Genomic DNA, 25,201 nt, shown 5'->3' with positions numbered 1-25,201 from the left:
AAACACTTCTGTGGTAATTTCAGCCAATACTTTTAAACAAAATTCAGCTCTAAAATACAATGCATCAGCTCTTTAAGAGTACATTGATATTAATTTTAAGAAAATAAGTATCTAGAGAAAAAGCACAGAAAATTTATCTACTACAGTTATTAATGAAATTGAAAATTAAACAGGACACATGTATTACTCCGATCAATCCTTAAAATAAAGGGAGAAGAAAATTTGAAGAAACAGATAAATAACAGAAATCAAGATCAATCTTATAAATCTTTAATTAAAAGAATATCTATTCCTGGTCTTATCAGGTAAATAAAATCAATTAGATTTATTTTTCTTTGCAGGCCCCTTTGCTAAGTAATTGTCTGCCTTTTAAATGTATCTGATTCACACAGCAGCAAGCTGATTCAGAAGTTAATATTGGAGGCCAGATTTAATGAAATTCTGCTTTTAGCTGAGCTCATTCCCTACCCCAGGATCTTGAGCTACACCTGAATTTCTCTGATTCCCAAATTTAATATAGCAAGGAAGATGAATTAGAAAGAAGCTTTTATTTTTCACATCCTTTTTGTATACTACTGGATATGATTATTTTCTTTTTTTTTGACACCACCACCCTTCAGCATGAAATTGTCTTCAACAACAGTAGAGGCGTTTGAGGCCTAGAATATTGCTCTATAAAGTACACTGGATCTTTTTGTCTCTCAGTGGCACTCATGAGACCCCAAAAAGCCAAACAGCAGAGGATATTTTTTTTGGTAGCATATGGCTTCTTGGCTGACTCCCCAGATAATATTGGCAGCTTTGCATTTGCTTTCACAACTGTCTACATGTCTACAAGTTCCTGATAGGCTGTTAGCACTACTGTGCCCTTTTAGATGTGATCCTTTGACTCACCTTTGTTTTAAACATATTTTATCAGTAGCTTAAAAACATTTCAACAGAAGTGCATTCAAGTGCACATGAAGGAGCGGTCCAAGTTGCTATTTGTACAAATAAAACATTTCAGTTTCTTAAAATAAAAATGTGAACGGAAAAGAACTCATCTTTTCAAGCTGTGTGGCTTCATGTTGACATTAGAAATCAAGTTTCAAAATATATCTGCAAAATCACAGACTGAAGCTGCCCCTGTGATACTTACATCAAAGGTTTAGGAAATGACATGAAGAAGAATCCCATGGTGGATCACAGGAAACCCACTAAGTCAATCACGTGTCCAATTTCTTCCAAGTTCATGCAGAAGTTGGATCAAAATCACACTTCACTATCCTTTGGGTAAAGGCTTGGCACTTATCTACCCTGTAGGGCTTGCTTCTCTGCCGAAACCACAGAATTTGAATGAATCCAGGCTGTACCACTTTGATGGTAGCATATTCACTGACAGTCTGTGATCACATCATAAACAAAATAGTCTGTGAATGCCAGCATAGCAGAATGTTGTTGGAAAGAAACATATGGGTGGAAATATTAATTCACTAATGTCAAAGTTTACTGCTCTGACATTTTCAGAATAAACTGGTTCTCTTTTTAATGGTTGGTCATTCCATTTTTTATTTGTTTTATAATGTATACATGTGAAAAATCTTGGAGGAATAGTTTCTTTACCAAAAATGGGTTGGAGGAAACTAATGGAATCAAATAATTGCAATGAATTCCCTAGGTTCCACCAAATTAACAAAAACCAAATAAATCTAAAAAAGTTTCATGTATTTGAATGAAATGTTTCCTGTTTGCCTTTTTATTTTTTTTTTAAATTAGATAACAATTTAACGTTTTATGAAGTAGAATTAATTAGTTAAAACTGCAAAACCTTAACCTGAAAATGTGTTGAAAAAGAAATAAAATATTACTTAGAATTTCCAATGTATTCACAGTTCTAATCAAAAGTAGTTTGTTTCAGTGAGGTGGAGTTGCTACCAGGTAGTCTCCAAAAAGGAAGGGGCTTCCAAAATGTTATGTTTTCAAGAACAGGACACATTATCATTAACTGGCAGCTCAGCTCCACTATTTTGCAACAAATATGACTGAAGCCTTGGCACTGCTTAATTTTCTTTCTTTCATTCTTTGCCATCTTTTTTTAAAAAATGCTTAAGAAACACTAACAGCTATGTAATGGTCTCTCTTCTCATATCAGCACCTGGCCTACAATTCTGCCTTAGTGTTGGGAAAATTCATTCAACAGAAAGAAATTATTTCTCCTCCTCTAACTCTAACTCAGTCTACTGGCCCTATATAGAAACAGGGTTATCAAAAACGAAGTTTGAAATTTTGTTCTTAGTAATTCTCTATCCCAATCTATTTATTTTAAATTGATTGACTGATACATTTAAATTTGGAAATTGACTCCCTCCATTTGGATTTTCACTGACTTTGTGCTCTGGTAAGACTAGGTGATACTTCACTTACATCACAGAATAAAATTTATGTACTTTTAATATTTTTTTTTTCTGTAGCTCATTGGAAACCTGTCAGTAATTTACTTTACTAAACTTTGCTTTGTTTTATGGACTAATGTTTAACAAATGTAAAGTGAAGCTAAGATTGACATTGTCTTATAGCTACAATCAGTAAAATACAGCTCCACACTTCACATGTCAAAAATTTTGCTCTCAAGTGAAAAAGACACCAAAGCTTCTCCTTCATGCAAGCTGGACCTGACGCTCTGGAACACCTAGGCTTTTACTGCAAAACATCTTGGGACCAACTTGTTTTCTGAATGAAGTTCTGCAAAGATTTGAGTTGGTTCTCAGTGTAACTGTTTGCTATGACTTGAACTGACTTCACTAAAATATAAAAGCAGTTAGAGACATTAAAACCGAGCATTTATTCATGTCAACTGCCTAATCATCTGCTGGTTAAAGTTGCTGAGATTACTTTGAGTAATTACTGAAGTAATCACCATGAAACAAATATAGCCCCAAAGAGAATGTATTTATGAGGTCATACCAATTTTTATCAAAGATATCTTTACTGGAGTCCAGTCAAATCTTCACTGTTTGACCCTTGAGAATAAAGACTATGAAAAACATGAGGTATGAAAAACATGGCAAGAATTGAAGTTTGATGTCTTCATCTTTGGTTTTCGTTTGGAAAAGGAAAAAGGACATCTGCCTTTTTAATTCTCTTTAACGAGGCCCTTAAAAACAAACACCAAACTGCCACCAAATTCATTAATAAGTTTTTTTGAGGCTGAAAATAGTGTTATTCAATGGTTGTCTCACTTGTCTACTTAGTGTCAGGTCTTCACTTAACAATTTAAAATGAAAATTAAATTATTGAGCACTAAAATGAAGTCTCTTGCAGCACTCATTTTGATTCATGTCCTAAAGTGAGCCTGGAAACTTCATTTCTTGGATGACCTGGAAAAAGTCTTACCTCAAAACACCTTACAGACAAAGAAGGGAAAGGGTAGATGGAAAGATGTTTCAGTGCCTTCTAGTTTCCAAGATTAATAAAGTAACTTCATTTATTTATCTATCTTTATATTTAGTTAAAGCCTATCATGTATCAATCTGGAATTTGATTATGTTTCCATGCCTATTTTAATTAAAGCATTGTAGCTCTGAGGAGAAGGATCTGGGGGTCGTGGTAGACAGTAAATTATCCATGGCCCAGCAATGTGCCCTTGTTGCCAAAAAGGCCAATGGAATTCTGGGCTGCATAGGGAAGAGCGTGGCCAGTAGGTCGAGGAAGGTCATTCTCCCCCTCTACTCTGCACTGGTGAGGCCACAACTGGGATACTGTGCCCAGTTTTGGGCTCCCCAGTTCAAGAGGGACAGGGAACTGCTGGAGCGAGTCCAGCGAAGGGCAACTAAGATGATTAAGGAATTGGAGCATCTCCCGTATGAGGAAAGGCTGAGAGAGCTGGGACTCTTTAGCCTGGAGAAGAGAAGGCTGAGGGGAGACCTTATTATGGCATACAAGTATCTAAAGGGTGGGTTGAAGGAGGATGGAGCCAGGCTCTTTTCAATGGTTCCCAGTGACAGGACGAGGGGCAATGGGCACAAGTTAGAACATAGGAAGTTCTGTTCAAATACACGGAAAAACTTTACAGTTCAGGTGACAGAGCACTGGAACAGGCTGCCCAGGGAGGTTGTGGAGTCCCCTTCTCTGGAGATTTTCAAGACCTGCCTGGATGCAGTCCTGAGTAATGTGCTCTGGGCAATCCTGCTTTAGCAAGGGAGTTGGACTAGATGATCTCTAGAGGTCCCTTTCAACTCTGAAAATTCCGTGATTCCGTGATTAAATTATAAAGCATTATTTATTGTCACAAATTGCAACAGCTGATGCAAACCTAAATGCATAATCAGGGATAAGAAACAGGTGAAATACTTTTCTCAATACCTCCCTGAAACTCCCATTCCTCAACTAGTAATTCAGGCTGGATAAACTAGAAAAAAGTTGTTTTATTTACGTCTTGTTTATTTTTGTTTCTTCTCACCAGATTGTTTGCAATATTACAAAAGTTCACCAGTGAAAAGTCAGGGTTTGATAAATGTTATCCGCATGAATTCTGAGATGCTACAGCATTTTCCTCTATTTAAGAAAGTTCATTTATGTTACTAAGCTACAGTGGTTCAGCTACCTTTGAGAAATACTAACTTTTGAATGGAGACCACCATATTTGCATCTATATGTGTGCTATATACAAGCAGAATGCCTAATTCTAATATTTAATTGATATATAAAGCTGTCAAGGCTAAATGATGTATTTATCATTAGCATGACTGATCGTTTTTCATTCCGCTTAGGAAACAAAATATATGCAAAATGTCTTCTAGCAACATTAAATATAATTTAGCAGCTCTGTGTGTCAACAACAACAAAAAAAAGAGTCTGTAGTACTCATAAAGTTCAAGGGACAATTTGGATGTAAACTTTTCCAGATGTACTTAAGCAAAAAGGGCATTCAGAAAGCTAATATATATCAACCTGTAGAGTGGCATGGATATAATGTATTTTCAGAGAAACTATCATCCTTTTCTTTCCTATTGATTCATCTTCAATGCCAGCTTTCAACCCTGAGATTTTTGCAGCTGTGTTATTAAATCCTGAGTATAGGAGTTTAATATGGAAATATTAACAGATATTAGCTGCAGTGTTGCTGCTGGGTGATGCTCTATTATACATAAAAAAACATCTGAGACAAGGAAAGTTGTGGTATCAACCACTTACAGTACAGCCTAACTGCATAAAATGAAATGAAAAACCTTTGAAGATGGAATAAAAAGGCACAACATTGAATACTAAAAAGTTCCTCTCGCGGGCTACAGAAGTAATGCAGGTTGAACATTGATAGCAAACAGCGGGAGACTGCCAAGACGAAGGTGCCTGAGGGCCAGAAAAGCTTAGTTATAACTCTATCCAGATTAGCTCCACAAGATTTGTGTAACTGACATCCATAAAATGTATTGCAAAAACTATTGGAAAACAATGAAAATCATCAGTTTAAGAAGTAAGGAAAAGCTGCACATTGTTTCCTCTTTGTCATATTTATTTATTTCAGGATTATGTATCCACTGTCTTGCTTGCTTTTGTTTTGCTCTTTATTTTGATAAAATATGTGTACATACATCTACAGGACGGTTTGTGCTGCCTGGAGACTACACTGTAACCAAATCTACCCTAACTGGGAATGGTAGGGATCTTGCTTTCAGCTGCAGTCTGGTAATAGCTCTAAAAATTCTGATACACTGGTACATATGGAAATGTTTTACAAGTTAGAGAGTTTTCTGTTCCTCCAAAATGCCATCTTCTTAGTCTTTAACTTCGAATATTGTCATTCTGTTGAAACTCAAGGTAAACGTTTCTCAGAATTCGCACATAATAGCAATTAATAGTATTCAGCTAAGCCAAGGCAAGTTTTTCAGTATTTCTCTGTTGGGTCCAACTATAACTTCCAAGACACATCAGAACTCTAACTAAATATTGCTTCCGCCAAAAAGAAATCTTTTGATTGTTTAAACTAATAATTTAGATTTATCAGACAGCACAAATGCATCTACTTGTTCACTGAAGTTATCCAATACAATATTCTTAATGAAGTCTATTGGTTAAGCGATTGTTATTTTTCCACAGCTATATCAGTTGTGTACAGTTCTAGTAAAATATAAAGCTTCCATAAGAAAAGAATAGGACCCTTAGGTATTCATAACTGAGACTATCCCCCAGTCTTTGTATTCCTCTTTTTCTAGTTCACATAATAATTTTAGTAAAAAAATTCTGTACAGATGATTTTACGAACTACTTGTGTGTTCTTCTAGCAACTAAGCTTTTGCATGCAAAAATTTCCAGAGTTTGGCAGAATGGTTCAGAATGACTGCTTATGGATATGCCTGGCCTGCAAATGCAAGGGAAACATTTGCAACGAAACACAACATTCTGTGGAAGAATACTTATGGTCCCTGTAGAAACATATGCAATGTCTTCTGTGGGTTGTGCCTTTAGAATAATAAGTTATAAAGGAATTTTTCATAGTGAAATAACAAATATGAGAAAAGATCCCTGAATTGTTCATGTAAAAGTTTGCATTTCTTCATTTTTTCATAGATGCTTAATAATAATTTTGGCCTGAACTACAAGGTAATATTTTGGAGATAAATTTTAGCTTAATGATCACTAACATTTCCTTTTTTAAATGAAGCAAGATTTGTGGGAGAGGTAAAATTTTATAGACTAAATAACAAGCAAACAAGCCATTTTCAAGCCTTCAAGCTAAGTAGATATGGGAGACAATTACTTGGAATTTAATTTCATTATGTTAATCTGATAAATGAAGGGAAATTTGAATGAATTATTATTTTAATGATGCCTCTGCTATTATTACTTTTTATTATCCACATCCTTATCAAGACAGTTTTCAAGGTCTGTTGACAGGAGCAACATCAATTATGTTCTTCCAATGTACATAACGAACCATGAACCATGTACAATACTAATGTGTAAGAAGAGACTAATGAACCTTTCAGTTGGCTTCCAGTTATGCTCGAGATTTCCTTCATGGACACTCTCAATTCCTATTAACATTAGGAATGAACAAACACTACAATAAATAAACAAAAATTCAAGCAACGATTATATTTTTTCTATGAATTTATCAAAACATCTTTTTATTTCTTTCATGTCCCTCCCTCTATATTCAGAATGATAATTATCTTCTCTCTAATCTCTACTTTAATAATTGAATTTATAATGATGCCTACAAAACACTGATAGTAGTAAAACCATCAAGTATTTTATGGGCTACTACCTCATCAGTATTCGTCTGTATTGGCATTTGTGCCATTATCTCATCTCATAGAATGCTTTAGAAAGCAGGAAGAGTCTTTTTTTTCTGTACTGGTGAGTATCTGGCATGCTACTGCTCCCAATCCATAAACTCAGTTCTGAGATACCATGCAATAATAACTACAGTAACAGGAAGAAGGATGAGTACACATGTTAAGGCTATTACTTAACAGTGCTAAGCTAAGCATGATCCAGAAAGAGTTAAACTGATAAAAATTTGTCTAGACCAGGTTTGTGAATCACAATCCTTTCCTAGTGTTCTTCCCCAGTTATTCTTCTTCAATGTCATCGTATCTTCTTGGTTGAGCTGTAGGTTCAATTAAGCACAAATGGAAGTTTCACTATTCACACATTCACTTTCTGTAAATAATTTTAATAGCCAGGGAAAGAAGCAGTAAAGTTTTCATTTAGTTTATGAGTGAAAATTTTTTTCAAAAATAGGGCATTTAAAATTAAATGTTGGAGAAGAGGTAGACCAAGAAATTTAACCGATCAGATTTCACCAAGGAATTGCACTGTAGGAGTCAAATTCATTCAGTTTCAGAGCTGAAAACCAACTAGCATCCCACGTGGTGGTTTGTACTGTTGATTATATCTTAACTGTAAGCATGGAATATTGTCAGATGTGAGTATTGTTTTATTTTCCTTAATTGTTAAGAAATATAAAGACTTTCCTCACCGCATACTAAAGGGATGAGCACAAAAGCAGTGATGTTGACTCCCAGAATCCTATTTCTGGTTAGCCAGAGGTCTGAGAAACCAAATATGCTTTTAGCACCTAATATCCTCACTCCAGCCTTTGGCCTAGCAGAGGAAATGTGTTGATCCAATACAAACAATGAATCAAGTGTTAATCAGTCTATGAAATCCAGACTACATTACATCTTGTAGACCTTCAGTTTTTACAAAACCATAAATGTACCAGAAGTCAGAAGGTGAAAGGAGGAAGCTTTACTCAGTTCTGGTACTGAAATAGCTCTAAACTGTCATATTTATTCTAATGTTAATTAAGCAACACACACTGAGACACTGCCAGGAGATTAATGAACTCCTGGGAGGAGCTGACAGCTCAAAGCTATGCTCTGGGCTATAAACCCCAGCCAATGATTAATCCCCAAGAAGTGCCCTAGGCTGAGGTTAATATCAATTTTAGAAAAATTAACTGAGAGTTGAAGAAAAGTCTTGACCTTATGTGATGTTATACCTTAATATAAGCAATTGCAGTTCTTCCATCCACACTTTTTGTAAGCCCTAATATCCTTCTTGCAGTCAATAAGACCCTGATATCCAGCATCCACTGTAACTTCTTACATATACACACTCTATATACATATACACAGAAGTGATATCTAGTACCTCCCTCAGCATCCAAAGCCTCTCAGATTTAAAAGGAAATTAGTATTTCACCTCCAGATTAAGTACCTGAAGTTGAAGTACAAGTTGAAGTACAGTTGAAGACCTGTTCCTATTGCATTGATCTCAGCTGCTAAGGGTGCAGGGTTGAGGTCCTACGTGGTAACCTCGTTTTCATTTTACGCTGGCAGAGTCAATTTCTAACCATTTGTGTGCATGGTCATTTTTTTTGGAGTTTGTTCAGATAAATGAGAGAACATCAAGCTTTGTGACTCCTATTCACACTATAACAACAGATTTTCATGAAGCCTCACTGGGAATCTGCATACAATAACTTCATTGAAAGAAGAAAACGTTACCCCATGGAAGTCAGAATATGAAAAACCACTCCCTCCATTGTTTACAGTGTGCCTTAATAAATTAACATGAAAGCAACTTTTGTGCAAATACTGGAAAGTGCAATTAAATATATATATATATATATAATCCATTAAAAGATTTTCCCTGGACAGTTTAAGACTAATTTTCTATGAACTCATATGGTCATAAACAGGAATGCGAAGACGGTAATTTAGAGCAATACTAAAAAGAGGAGGCATGAGGAAAGACAATATGAATTCAAATCTAAGGAAAAGACCCACAGAAATTGCTTTTGTGGGATTTGCCAAGGGAAGTTTTCAAAAGTCTGTATCAAAAAGATTAAAAGAAAAGTAAGGAAAGAAAATTCTGTCGCATGTTAGGCTCCAATGCATATTCCTTTTTTTTTCCTCATACATGGCAAATCTGCCTCCAGTTCAGGAACCTGTGTAATCAAGACACTTAAATTTCTTTGAACTGCTCTAATTTGGGTTTCATGCATCACATTTGTTTAAAATGTTTAATAACTTATTCACTAATTGCTTGTTTAAACCCACTCTGGCTGCCAAGCATTCTGTTATAACTGATAAAATATAGATCACTCTGAATATTTATGTGTGATTTGTGTGCAAGTGACATTTATGATTAACGCAAACTTAATTTGGTAGTGGAATCAAATAAGAAACGTCTCTGTGTATTCTACTGGAATGATTAGCAGAGGTCATTAATCAAGAAGTCCCTTTTGTTCTTAATTTTATGCCACATGAATGAGTAAAGATACAAAAGAACTGAGTATTTCATCAAGCTCTGGCTTTCTTTATGTGAAATATTAAATTCTCTCTTAAGAAACTTCCACATCTTTGATGGTTTTAATCACTGCTCTTTTGTGTGTGGCCCCCTTTGTGAGCGAGGCCTGCATATCATTCAGGAAAAAAACATTTCTGGAATACACAGCCGTGAATTTGACTCCAAATTACTTTTTCAAATTGGTGTTATAGAGTCACATCTGAATGCCAATCAAGGGCCAATTCAGATCAGGCTCAAATGTCTTCCTTTTTGAAGTCTGTAAAGGTCACAGCTTAACTGAAGAAAGAATCTTATTTTGGGATTGTTTGGGTTTTTTTTTCCCTTAATTTTTTAGCTACCTAGTGCATATTTGGTATCAAAATTTTGCTATACACCAGGTAAGGATGATCCAACAACATATACAGGTGAAGCAACAGGTTGAGGAGTAAGGCCTACTTTTAAAAATCAATTCTCAGTTGAATTAAAGAGCACGGGATGGTACTGTAAAATAGCCTCCTAATAATATCAAACAGTATCTCCAAAATAACAGAAATAAAGATAATTAACTTCTTCTTACAATGTATTAAAATGTGTTATATCTGAGATAAAGAAATGAAGATAAAAAGGCTTTTATCTCAAGGCCACTGTCACTAACAAGACAGAGATGAGCAATGAATGGATAGGTAATGAATTTCTGCTCATCACTGTTTTGCATGAGGTTAAGGTTAGCTGGTTATAAAAATTATGTCCCAGTGGGAGCATACCAGCATATCAAAACATACCACCATGACTGACAGATACATACCAGGTTTAAATATGTCCAAAAGAGTGTTAAAGAAGAGAAGAGATGCCACTTTTTCTCCAGGGCTACAGTAGCCACTCCAAAAGCCATAGACTTCTGTAGTGTCTTAAATGAGACTCATCAGGGCACATGATAGCAACAGGAATATTTTCACAACCTTACCTACTAGCACAACCCCCAGTTCCTACCCTCCCAGGTAATTTTGTGCGGAAGCCACTAATTTAACACAGGTTTCGCTTAGGGTAGAACTCACAAAAGTAAATGGCGCAGAGTTATTTAAGCTGTTACAAACTGAATTGCAAAGCTAGAAATCTGTACATGTACTAACTTACAAATAAACAGTTGTCAAAGACTGAGCAGGTTTTATGTTTGCAAATTTATACAGTCACAAGTAGAAAATAACAAAACATCTGCAGTTGTCAGAAAGAGCAAATACAAGGCAAACAAACCAATGAGCCGCACCATTCACATTTGAAGACCGCATTGCAAATTTGTATAGATAAATAAACCACTACATCTAATTATTATTGTTAAACTGTTAAAGCAATAGCTACCAGTTAAGATTGTAATTTTTTTTTTTCTGTCACTCAGTGGGAGAGGGGTTCTTTTTGCCTTACAAACTACAAAAAACTTGCTGAAGACTACACAGAAAATGAGTCATAAATCTTCGTCTACTAGCTATGTTTCCTGACTCAAGATATACAATGTGGTGAAGTGCAGTAAACTAAGTAGCGTAAAGCTCTCTACAGACTGTTTTACAAAGCCAAGAGTTTAACTGAGGCATATATAACCCTGCTAGCTTAAGTAACTCACTGCTATAGTGCAAAGTTCAGTGTAGACAAAGCAGAGGCACTCCTTAGTAGTCAATTTTCCTCTTTGGCTACTCGAAGCAAAAGTACATATTCTTTCCCTGATATCATAAAATATAAAATCAGAAGCAATTTATAGAAATCTATCTTGCTTTCTTTAAATTGGGTAACATTACAATTTAAATTGTGTTTACATAAGTAGTTATCTTCTTGCTGAGAATATGGAGGCACGTAAAGTTTTTTCTTTTAATGTTCCTTAATATGGACTTACAGATATGGTTCATGCAGCAGTTTGAGAAGTCCTCTGATTTCAGATCCTCATGTTTCTGCAGAGTCCGTAAAGAAATCAGTGAAGGACCTGCACCTTAGAAAATTCAAAATTAAATTACTACTATGTGCTATTCAGTTAACTTTTTAATGAATTTATCTGTTATATTTCCTAGCATGTCTTTAAAAAGGCCTTTTGTTTTAAAGATTTTTTTTTAAGTCTGCTCATATGTCTAGCATTGTTTTGAGGGACTAATGGAGAACTTAATTGTTGTGTTGTACTTCACATCTTTATTGATGTAACAATTTATTGCAAGATTTGCAATAAAATCTTACAACTTTTGACTGACGCCCATTATTTGCCAAAAGTTTCACCTCTTTAGTAGCCTTGATGTAGAAAAAAAGGGAAGCACAGAACATATTCTTCTTCACAGCAGTATTGTCTGATTCTTAGTTGTGGCTTCTCTGCTTGTTTCCCAAGGCAATAGGCACCCAAAGTATTTTCCACTAAAAGAAATGTACTGCCCATTACTTAAATGGCAGTGCTTTTACCCTGTTTGAACATGAGAACCTTGTACAAGATTTCCTGTGGAGAAAAACAGTGTTTTGGAACTGATGTCAATTCTTCTCTGAGTTCAGAGTTTTAACCACACACAAAAAGCAAATGTCAAATGACCAGGATAAGAAAATTGCAGAGATAGTTAACCAAGGTCACTTTCTTAGTGGGTACAAAATAGTAAGCCACCTTGAACAGGAATGTATTGAGCATAAGAGCTGCACAAACATAACTTCTAGAAACTCTACTAAGTTTGGATCTAGAGATCATCTAGTCCAACTCCCCTGCTAAAGCAGAACTGCCCAGAGCACATTACTCAGGACTGCATCCAGGCAGGTCTTGAAAATCTCCAGAGAAGGGGACTCCACAACCTCCCTGAGTAGCCTGTGCAAGTGCTCTGGCACCTGAACTATAAAGATGTTTTTCTCTGTACTTGAATGGAACTCCCTATGTTCCAACTTGTGCCCATTGCCCCTCGTCCTGTCACTGGGAACCATTGAAAAGAGCCTGGCTCCATCCTCCTTCAACCCACCCTTTAGATACTTGTATGCCATAATAAGGTCTCCCCTCAGCCTTCTCTTCTCCAGGCTAAAGAGTCCCAGCTCTCTCAGCCTTTCCTCAGAAGGGAGATGCTCCAAGCCCTTAATCATCTTAGTTGCCCTACGCTGGACTGTCTCCAGTAGTTCCCTGTCCCTCTTGAACTGGGGAGCCCAAAACTGGGCACAGTATTCCAGTTGTGGCCTCACCAGTGCAGAGTAGAGAGGGAGAATGACCTTCCTCGACCTACTGGCAACACTCTTTCCCTATGCAGCCCAGAATTCCATTGGCCTTTTTGGCAACAAGGGCACATTGCTGGGCCATGGATAATTTACTGTCTACCAGGACCCCCAGATCCTTCTCCTCAGAACTGCTTCCCAGGTCCACCCCTAACCTATACTGGTGCCTAGCATTCTTCCTCCCCAGGTGCAGGACCCTGCACTTGCTCCTGTTGAACCTCATTAGGTTCTTCTCTGCCCAGATCTCCAGACTGTCCAGGTCATGCTGGATGGCAGCACGGCCCTCTGGGGTGTCAGCCACCCCACCCAGTTTGGTATCATCAGCAAACTTGCTGAGGATACACTGTCCCCTCATCCAGGTCATTAATGAATATATTAAACAAAATTGGACTGAGTATTGACCCCTGGGGGACACCACTGGTTACAGGCCTCCAACTAGACTCTGTGCCGCTGATCACAACCCTCTGAGTCCTGTCCCGCAGCCAACTCTCAATCCACCTCACTGTCACCTCATCTAGCCCATACTTCCTCAGCTTCCTAATGAGGATGTCATGGGAGACAGTGTCAAAAGCCTTGCTAAAGTCAAGGTAGATGACATCCACGACTCTCCCCTCATCCAGCCAACCAGTTATAACATCATAGAAGGCTATCAGATTGGTCAAGCATGATTTACCCTTGGTAAATCCATGTTGACCACTTCCAATAACTTCCTGTTCTTCAACTTGTTTGGAGATGACATCCAGTACAAGTTGCTCCATTACCTTCCCAGAGACAGAGGTGAAAATAAGCGGCCTGTAGTTCCCTGGGCCCTCCTTCTTGCCTTTTTTTGAAGATTGGAGTGACGTTGGCCTTCCTCCAGTCCTCCAGCACCTCTCCTGTTCCCCATGGCCCTTCAAAGATGATGGAGAGTGTTCTAGCAATAATATCTGCCAGCTCTCTTAGCACTCGTGGGTGCATCCCGTCAGGGTCCATGGACTTATGGATGTCCAGCTTGGCCAAGCGGTCTCTAACCCAGTCCTCCTCAACTGAGGGAAAATCTTCCTCTCTCCAGACCTTCCCCCTTGCCTCCAGGGTCTGGGATTCACGAGACACAACTTTAGCAGTGAAGACCAAAGAAAAGAAGCATTCAGTAACTCCGCCTTCTTTGTGTCTTCCACCACTAGGGCACCCGTTTCATTCATCAGTGGGCCTACATTTTCCCTAGTCTTCCTTTTTCTATTGATATACTGAAAGGATCTCTTCTTATTATCTTTAACCGCAGTGGCTAAGCTGAGTTCTGCTTGAGCTTTGGCCCTTCTAATTTTCCCCCTGCATAGCTTCACTACATCTTGGTATTCCTCATAAGTTTCCAACCCCCTTTTTCAGATAATGTAAACTTTCCTTTTTTTTCCTGAGGTCCTGCCAAAGCTCTCTAGCCAGGCTGGTCTTCTTCCCTGATGGCTCATTTTTCAGGACATGGGGATGGCCTTCTCCTGTGCTTTTAAGAGTTCCCGCTTGAAGTATGACCAGCCTTCCTGGTCACCTTTGCCCTTCAGGACTGTCTCCCAAGGGACACTCTCAACCATGCTCCTAAAGAGGCTAAAGTCTGCCCTTCGGAAATCCAAGGTGGCAGTTCTGCTGGCTCCCCGCCTTGCTTCTCCAAGAATTGAAAACTCTACCATGTCATGATTGCTCTGCCCATGATGACCTCACAAGACCTTCTCTGTTAACAAGTAGTAGGTCCAATAGGGTGCTTTCCCTAGTTGGCTCCCTCACCAGCTGTGTTAGGAAGTTGTCTTCCACACACTCCAGGACTGTTCCCTCCTGCTGCGTAGTATTTCCAGCAGACATCTGGGAAGTTGAGGTCCCCCATGAGAACAAGGGCAAGTGATTGCAAGACCTCTGCCAGCTGCTTATAGAATATTTCATCACTTTCTATATCCTCATTGATGGGTCTATAACAAACTCCCCCCACGATGTCTACCTTATTGGCCTTCCCCTTGATTCTTATCCATAAACACTCGACACTGTCATTCACATTGTTAAGTTCTAGGCATTCAAAACTGTTCCTAACATAGAGGGCCACCCCATCACCTCTCCTTCCTTGCCTATACCTTCTGAAAAGTTGGTAACCATCGATCACAGCACTCCAGTAGTTTGAGTCTTCCCACCACGTTTCTGTGATGGCAACTATATCATAGTTTCCTTGCTGTACAATGGCCTCCAGCTCCTCCTGTTTGTTCCCCATGCTGTGTGCATTAGTGTAGATGCACTTCAGCTGGGCTAATTGTCCTGCTACTTTTTTGGGGGGGACAAGCCACAATTCCCACCTGATCATGCTCAGACACTTCTGTAGTTACCAATTTATCACTACCCCTCATGTCTTCACTATGACCCCCCACCATCATTGAGACAGGCTGCAAGATCTTGCTAACACTTTTACCCAGAAGCACTGGCATGCTGCTCCCAGGATCCATTTTAGTAATCCTGGTTTCATTCCCATCCCCCTTCAAATCTAGTTTAAAGCCCTATAAATGAGCCCTGCTAATTCTTGTCCCAGGATCTTTCTTCCCCTTCGGGTTAGGCTTTCCCCACCTGCTGCCAGCATGCCTGGTGTCCTGTAGATCAGCCATGACCAAAGAAGCCAAAGTTCTGCTGGTTGCACCAGTCTCAGAGCCAGGAGTTAATTTGCTGGCTCCTCCTGATTATCTCCTCATCAACCCCTGCAAATGGTGGGATAGAGGAGAACACTATTTGTGCTCCTGATCCCTTAACCAGCTGGCCCAGGGCCCTAAGGTCATTCTTCATTGCTCTTAAGACTTCTGGTAGCTACCTCATAACCACCTACTTGAAATATCAGTAGTGGGTAGTAATCTGACGGCTGAACCAGGGTAGGGAGTTTTCTCTGTATATCCTTAATCCTGGCCCCAGGGAGGCAGCTGACTTCCCTGCGGGATGGGTCTAATCTACAAATGGAGCTGTCTGTTCCCCTCAGAAGGGAGTCACCTACTACAATTACCTTTCTTTTCTTCTTGGTTGAGGAAGTCCTAAGGCATGGGGGTGAGTGATGAGCCCTGGGTGACTCACTGGATGGATCATCCTCTCCATCCTCATTTGCCTGGACCTCGATTTCCAAAGCCCTGTACCTATTATGCAAGGGCAATTGGGAAGGTGAGGGGCGCCTGAAGGGGTTTCACTTGCCTCTCTGAGGAGGGACCTGTCTCCACTCCCCCTTGTCCCTTAAGTTCCCTCCTTCTGTCTTGTGACAGGAGGGAAGGGGATCATCCACATCTGGTAGGGCCTCTTCCTGCTGCCTTTGCCTCAAGGTATGACTCCACCCATCTGTTTCACTTTCACAGTCTCTATTGCTTCTTAACCTTTCTACCTCCTCCCTCAGTTCAACCACCCGCCTGAGCAGATCGTTTGTTTGATCGCACTGCACACAGGCGGTGCCTCCAGCTCCCTCTGATACCAGTGCCAGGCTCAGGCATTCGTTGCAGCCGCAGACCCACACGCTTGCGCGGGAGCTCGGTCTGAGTTCCCACATTCTTCTTTGCGGTGGTTTTTGGCCGTTTTGCGGCCATGTTCTCCCCTCGCGCCGGGAGGTGACCAATCGCTGCTGTCAGCTCTCCGCACGCCCTCAGACCGTGCCCCTGCGCGCTGATGTCCCTCCGCGTGCGCTCGTCCAGCTCGTGCCCGGCTTCGTCGCCAGGCTTTCAGTGACCGACCGTGCGGAACGCTGCCCCCTTGGTCGCCCGCTCTCGCCACGGCGACGCCCACCAGCTGCCTGCGTGCTGGATGCTGCGCTCCTGCACTGCCCGTTTAGAACTGCCGCGTGAGGTGTTGGCTCCGCCCCTTCCGCTTCAGCAGCCCGCCCCCGCGCTGCCGCTTCCGGCACGAGCTAGCCGCTTGTACCGGCTTTGAAAGCCCCCAAAAGAGCCCCTTGCCGGCCTTTTCCGCCTCGACCTCCTTCCCCAGCGCGGGCGGACCTGCACTGGAGCTGGTCTCCTCGGTGAGTGACCGTTGGCATGTTTACAGCCCGTTTAGAACATTTACATGATACTTGCTTTTTGACCTGACATCATCGCCCGCTGATTTCAAGAAAAACCAACAGCAACAACAAAAACAAACAAACACACAACTGAGACTCTGCTGAGAATGAAGGTAGATATCCATGACTGAACTAAAATAAATCACTGTAACTATATGCCAGTCCTGTATGAAAAAGTCACTGAATGTTTCTGGTCAATCCTTCATAATGTTTTCTACAGCTCAGTTTACTCTAGACGAAAGTTGTCTTCGGCCTATAAGCATGAAATCTTTTTTCTGTGGATGTCGAAATACCAGGGTGCAGGTTTAAAGCGGTAGGATAGATGGGTAGAAACCCAACAGCCAGGTTCCAGGGAGAAGAAATGCAGATGAGCTGAGGAATGAAGTACAACCCCACATCTGGGAGCCAACCGCAAGCCCAGATGTCCATTCAAACCAGTAGGTATATTTATTAATCGTACAGGGCCTCGGCTCAGGGATTCTCATTTACTTTTTTCATAAACATTACAGGGTAAGAGTGGAGACACGTACTTTTCTCTGGGTCTCCTCAGCAACCTCACCGCAGAGCAGCTGTTCAGCTCTGTAATGCTGCTGTTCACCACAGTTTTACAGTAAAGGAGCTTTGACAATTTGCTTTGATAGAGTAAATGTATAACAACCACAAGTGAGTAAAATAGGTTATATTACTTTCTAGGTGACAGTCACTCACTTGCAGGTGATTTCCTGGGCACTTACCCTGCTGAAGCACTTTTTATTGGGTTCAGTTTGTTAAGGTCATTGTAACTGGAGAGTTTATGTTTTCTGTACAGGGACTGTCCTTTTTATTGTATGTGTGTATACTCTTGAGTCTAATAAGACCTTATGCCAGAATAGAGTCCCCAGATAGTGCTAAAAACAGTGCTATTTCAAAAATAAGAAAAGCTGTTAATAGTAAAAAAAATCTCTCCTAATGAGATAGCACAGGAATGAGTTCCAGAATGCATATGCATTTAAGTTTCTTCTTTAGCACTTACTAACTTGTTCTTGGGCTCTTACACCTAATACTCCCCAGACAGCAACAGTCCAGGCCAAGACTCAGTTCCTTTGGGAATTTTAAGCTAATATACAGTAGCAGTATGAGTATTTCCTTCCCAAAGTACCCTCTTTTCTTCATTAGTACAAATACTTCCTTTGCTGATAGCGTCACTTTGGAAGCATTTATTACCTATCGATCGTGCAGTGTAGAGTGCATGGATAGATTGCTAAGCCTACACAGAGACTTGTTCATTTCAATGAGTTTCTGACATGCTTTGCTACAGGATTTTTCAGCTGAATATTGACAAGCTCTGGTGGATTCTCCTTTTTACGGACCAAATAACATACTCTGTGTTTGTTTTCCCTGATTTTCTGTCATCTTATTGTCTCTTCTTATTTATTTTTTTTATTCAGCATATGTGTATCCATATGGCTCCAATATAAATCAGATTAAAATTAGATTAAAACTAGGTAACATGATATAATTAACATATTTTTTATTGATATCTGTCTATCTTTACCTATTATATAAGCAGTGTGTGTGTCTACATATGTATATAGATGTGATAGATGTGCACGTACACGTGCATAGACATCTATGTGATTAGCATGCATTACCAATGGGTCAGCTCCAAGGCTTCCAGGCACATTTTGATGTGCACTGAGATCCTGTCTCTGGTACAGGAAGCCCAGAGCATAATTCCCCTACCATGTCATAGAATCATAGAATAGTTTGGGTTGGAAGGGACATTTAAGGGTCATCTAGTCCAACCTTCCCTGCAATGAGCAGGGACATCTTCAACTAAACCAGGTTGCTCAGAGCCCCATCCAACCTGACCTTGAATGTTTCCAGGGATGGGGCACATACCACCTCTCTGAGCAACCTGTTGGAGTTTGTAGTAAAGGAGTTGAGGTGAAGCCATTGCTACAGAAGACTTGTAGACCCTATTTACTGTCAAGGCTCAGTGGGGACCAGCTGCTTCCTGGGGGTGAGGAGTGGGGACTGTGGGGGTTCCCTCAGGGCAGGGCCTGGCAGCCTGTCCCATCCCACCACCCCAGCCAGGGAGCAGGACAGCCAGGTGGGCACTGGGGGCAGCCGAAGACCTGGGTGTTGGGCATCTCCCAGGGGACAGGCTGGGACTAGTCCAGGCTGGGATGTGGGTCCACAGGTGGCCCTGGCTTGGCAGGGCCCGTGGCTGGACAGGCCATTGGGGAGCTGGAGACTGGCTCTGCTGCAGTGTCGCTGGGGCAGGGACAGACAGACCCGGGGAGCTGAAATGGGGTCCTGGGCCGTGGGCAGGGGGCTGGGGGAGGCCCAAGGGGAGACCAGGCAGGCATAGTTGGGTCTGGCAGTACCCTCAGGGCCCTGGCGGTTAAACCAACAGAAGAGAGTTTATCCAGTTAGTTCCTATTTTAACAAAAAGACCACCAAAATGTGTGATAGGCCAAAACAGTTTCTGTCCACTCTAGAGGGTACATATGGAATGGATTTTGTGCTTATGTGCCCAGAAGGAGAAAGGGTGGCTCTCATCCTGCCGCTGTCCAAATAAGATCTTGCGATGGGTTGACCCTGGCTGGACACCAGGTACCCACCAAAGCTGCTCTGTCACTCCCCTCCTCAACTGGACAGGGGAGAGAAAATGTAGCAAAAGGCTCATGGGTCGAGGTAAAGACAGAGACAGATCATTCAGCGATTACCATCATGGGCAAAACAGACTCAATTTGGGGAAGTTAATTTATTGCCATTTAGAAGTCAGAGTAGGGTAATAAGAATTAAAACCAAATCTTAAAACACCTTCCCCCCACCTCTTCCTGCTTCCTGGGCTCCAAATTTTCTCTGCCTCCTCCCCCTAAGTGGCACAAGGTGATGGGGAATGGTGATTGTGGTCAATTCATCACACGTTGTTTCTACCATTCCTTCCTCCTCAGGGGGAGGACTTCTCACACTCTTGCCTTGCTCCAGTGTGGGGTCCCTCTCACAGGAGACAGTTCTCCATGAACTTCTCTAATGTGAGTCCTTCCCATGGGTTACAGTTCTTCACAAACTGCTTCAGTGTGGATCTCTTCCACAGAGTGCAGTATTTCATGAAGCCAGCATGGGTCCCCCACGAAGTCACAAGTCCTGCCAACAAACCTGCTCCGGCGTGGGCTCCTTTCTCAATGGGTCCACAGGTCCTGCCAGGAGTCTGCACCAGCACAGGCTCTCCATGGGGTCACAGGCTTCTTTGGGCATATCCACCTGCTCCAGTGTAGGGTCCTCCATGGGCTACAGGTGGTTATCTGCTCTACCATGGCCCTCCATGGGCTGCAGGGGGACAACCTGCCTCACCATGGTCTTCACCATGGGCTGCAGGGAAACCTCTGCTCCAGCATCTGAAGCACCTCCTCCCCCTCCTTCTTCACTGACCTTGCTGTCTGCAGAGTTGTTGCTCTCACATGTTCTCAGTCCTCTCTCCTGGTTGCTGCCGCGCAGATTCCCCCCCCTCCCCCCCTTCTTGAATATGTTATTTCAGAGGCGCGACCACCATTGCTGATGGGCTCAGTGTGTTGACCAGCAGTGGGTCCGTCTTGGAGCCAGCTGGCATTGGCTCCATTGGACATGGGGGAAGCTTCTAGCAGCTTCTCACAGAAGCCAACCCTGTAGCCCCCTTCCAACAAAACCTTGCCATGCAAACCTAATACAGATCTCTTGCTCTCGAGTGAAAAGTTGAGTAATGGAATGTGTCTGCATATTACGTACAAGGAAACAGTGAAAAAAAACTGTGATGAGGCTGTGAGGAGATGTCACAACTACAGAGGCTGACATCCTCCAAGTGCAAAAGAGAATTGGAAGCAGGAAGAATTATAAGAAATCATAGAAATAAATATCTGTATATTTTGGAGTCAGTATGTCTGGACTGGTTAGACAACACAAACTTGGGCCACAGAAGACATACTTGGGGACTGTATCAGTAGAGCTGAAGAAATTTGAAGGAAACAAGGAAGAAGAAAAACTTTAAGAGGAAGGGAGACAAGATAAAACACAGCCAAGGAGGCTGCCTGATCTTTAACTTTGGTTAGAGATTGTGCTATGCTATCAAGAAGATAATTCTCATAACCATTAAAAAAAGCTGTTTTAATAAATACATACAATCAAAACAAGAAGTAATTCCCTCTGGCACTATCAAAATAATAAAAATGGTGTATTATTTTGAAAAAGAGATGTAAGAATGGCTGAAAATACATTCACAATTGTCCTGAGGGAGAAAATATATTAAGGTGGAAGTCTTTTGACACTGAATAGGTTTTTGTCCTACCTAATACGTAAACTATTACACGAGCTGTGTTTGTAAGACAAATCACTTTTCTTTTGGCAGTAATTTGTCTCTTAACAGTACCAATACTTTATTAACCATAAGCCATTACATTATTAATTTCAGTGGCCTGCAGTAAGCAATATAGATGGTTGGGTACCCAGCAGTAAATTTTTATCACTACTCAAATACTCTAGTGATTTCAAGTTGTATTTTCCAACCACAATTCTTTTTATAGGTGTACATAAAAATGAGCTAACAAAACAAAACAAAATCTGAAAATTGAAGACTTTTAAAGCTATTAAAGAAGATCGTAATAATTTTAAAGGTAGTTATTATGTAGTGCATACAAAATAGAATGTATGAATGTCAGTTTATTGTAAATGATAGTTATTTTTAATTAATATGTAAAAAAAAAGTCACATAAAGTACTATAGAAGCAATGCTGAGGCTTCTTAAAGTGCATGTAATTCTCTCTCTGTCTCCTGTGTGAACCTGTTTGAATAACCTGCTGCCATCAGCAATAAAATTGTATAGAACATCAAGCAGACGTGCTCTCAAAGACTGATCAAGTGTATCTGTACCTGTCTACACAACAGTTTTTTAAAGGATAAGAGAGCCTCCATTAAAGATCATATAATTTCTGTTTACAGTTTCTATAGCAGTTGTTGCCAGAGATACAAAACCATAAATAAACTTCAGCCATTTGGTGAATTTTGTTTGAATCCTTCTGTTTTTCAGATGAGGTCCCTGTATTCTTTGTGTAACAGTATATTTGGGATACCAAAGTATGCCCTGGTTTGTGATTTAAAAAATCATATAAACATGAAAGCTTCCAACTTCCAAAAGCAATTATTCACAGGATTATTAGATTTTGGAGTTTTTGGCAGGTGGGGTTTTGGGGTTCCTTTTAGTCTGAAACAGGCTTAGATGGGCTTTTAACACAGCTCAGGATGGGTATTTTTATTTTTTGCAAAATGCTCTTCTAAACAAAGTTCAGAGATTGAAGACTATGTTGGCAGTGTTCAATTGACTCTATTGAGATTATTCTTCAGTCAAATACCCAGGTTTCCACATCATCTACACATTAGCTATCATGTTGTGTCTAAACTGATGCAAGCCATCTGTCTCTCCAGGTCAGGAAACCCAGGCAGAGACTCATTGGTTGACACTGATTTCTACTCCAACAGACAGCATGGATGCAGTCAGATGGAATCACTTGAGCCTCATCATGAGGGCAGTTCTTAGGCTGTAACCATATTTACCTAAAAAGAGACAGCGAGGCTTAGAGCAAATAATGTGAGTAGCTTTGCCTAGTTTCTCCTTTTGTGTTCTTTTGTAATTCACTTTGAAATTAGTGGGTGAAAAGGAAAAATGCTATGTATATTGCTGACCCTCATTGGCATCTTATTCTTGCAGTCAATGGACAAAGGGGGGTTAGAGATATAAAGGATTATTTGTATTCACATTGAAGTTTACTACCTGGACTGTGTGGTAAATGAGTGAGGTCAAGCAACTATAGCTGAATCAAAGTCTGATGGAAGTCTTGTGGAGGACAATGAATATGAAGATATATCCAGAAATAAAAAATTACTTATGTCTTACATATGCATTATATAATGTTGTTGTCCTCTGTATCTATATCACAGACTTATCAAGATTGCTTCTGCCTCTGTTCACTTAATGAATTGCATTCATTAAGAAGCTATTATTCATACATTTTAGCCTTTTCATGTTTAATAACATCTCCTTTTGACCCAAACTATATAAAAAGGAAAAAAAAAATGCATACAATCAGAATGGAGAATGTGTGACTGTCAAAATGCAAATATTGTATTAGAAATCCTGCATATTTGCCATCATTTGGTTTCTTTCCAGCAGAATACTTTTCTGATTAGCCCCAGAAAATGAAATTGGAAACATTTCATTAATTTTATAAAAAAGGAGAGGTCTGAATGGCATCATAGTTCCTTTGTATTTTTCCCCTGTTCATTTGTGCAGCTATAATTACAGATTCTTTGTGAAATGTTCATGTCAATCCTTATTAATCTCTAATTTCTAATCACAGGCATAAGTAGGTTTAAACTTCATTGCAAACCTTTTGAGAGATCTGTGGGTTTTGAGGGAGAAATGACATGTTGCTCATCTTCATAATGTTTTCTGGAGATTCTTGTCAGTAATTTTTCTAAAGGGAGAGAAGTTAGCAGAAGGAGGAGGGGGGAGAAGAAATAATGAAAAGGAAAGGACCAAGAATCTTCCTAGGCAAGAAGTTACGTTCCAGTTTTTTTAACATAATTATGGCTAGATTTATTGGTGGGTGTGACAGTTCCTGGTTGCACTGCCTCAGTGAAAAGGAAGATAAATGAGGCTACAACACCTGGGAGACATGTAGGCAAGATTAGCTGAGAGTTAAGAAACTCTTCTGAGATTCAGAAACCTGTGGAAAGATCTGGCAGAGCTGCAGTGTAGAAGTTTGAGCAGCAAGGAACAAATGGCTTGGAAAGAAAATGAAAGAATGGTATTTTTAGGTTGTTGCTTTATTTGAAATCAATCAGTGGCAGCGAAGCTAGCCAAAAGGCGCCAATCAGAATTTAACTTTAAAAGATGAGTGTCAATCATATGTTCCTTTATACAGTAACTTTTTCAATATTGTTGGGTTGCAGCCATTTCTCGCAGCAGTTCAGTGCATTTTTTTTCTATTCCCTTTTGTATTCACTATGGCAGTCCTATTTACCAGCATGTTGAATCTGACTTGGAGAACTGGAGTGCTGCAGGATGAGTTGAGTCAGCCTCAGCTTCACAAAGTGTGGTCATGATTGAATATCTGATTTTTGTATTTGAAAATAAGGGTCTGATTCCACATCATTTAGAGTCCCAGTGATTTCAGTAGCTTTTATATGGATTCTCATAACATATTTCAGAGATGAAACAAAACCAAACAGCATAAAACAGTACGAACAGAAGAGACTATTTGGAAGTGCAGCCTGGAGGGGTCTAAAATGAGATGGATCCCCTAGAACAATTGGAGTGCATCTTCTTGCATCTCTGGAGGGCACCATGTTGCATGTTACTACATTTCTGTATGCATGAAACTATGGAGGTGTAATCTCCTTCTGTGATCTTCTGGCTCCATATCATCCCATTTACTAATCTGTGGCTTAAACAACAGCTTAGCCTTTTGAAAGTGTTCATATCTTTTAAGAAGGTTATTTTGTTGTTTGCTTTGATTTCTGAATGCATTATTAATAATCCATTTAATTTTTTCAGTATAAAAAATTGCAGTATTTATTCAAAAGGCTTAACCAGAGTTTATACAGTCTTTGAAAATGCAAAAATACATGATATATTTTGGAAGAATAGACTGTCTTTTTTTTTTTTTTTAAATATTTCTACTACTTCTAGTTTCAGATTGGGCCAAATAGAGATATAATAACTTCTGCATTTTATTTCAACGCTTCAGCTACGTTTCTCAGCCAGACACTGGGCATAAAATGGGACCGACTTCCCATGAAGTCTGGCAAATAAATGCCAAATTTGGTCTGTGTTCAGGTCTGTGTGTAAAAGGCACAAAAAAGCTCAAGAAAAAACTGTGGGGAAGAAGTCATTAATGGTAATGTTGACAGCTTTTAAAAGAGAGACATATATCAGGCACATTATGGCTTGGATTTTCAAGGGTTTTGAGTATCTGTTGCTGTCATTAGAGACTGATGTATCTGACTAGAACCTAGACGAAAATCACAAAAGAGGAAGGAAATACTGGTAGTGTGACTACTAATTTCGTGGTGGAAGAACAAAAAGTTAGATCCTGTGTTGACTAAGTCTGAGCATGGTCTTTACTTGAGATATTCAGATGCATGTACTAAAGATCTGGTCCA

This window comes from Vanellus vanellus, assembly GCF_965231255.1.
Source record: "Vanellus vanellus genome assembly, chromosome: 2".
Taxonomy (NCBI): Eukaryota; Metazoa; Chordata; class Aves; order Charadriiformes; family Charadriidae; genus Vanellus; species Vanellus vanellus.
Note: the sequence above shows the minus strand (reverse complement) of the source record.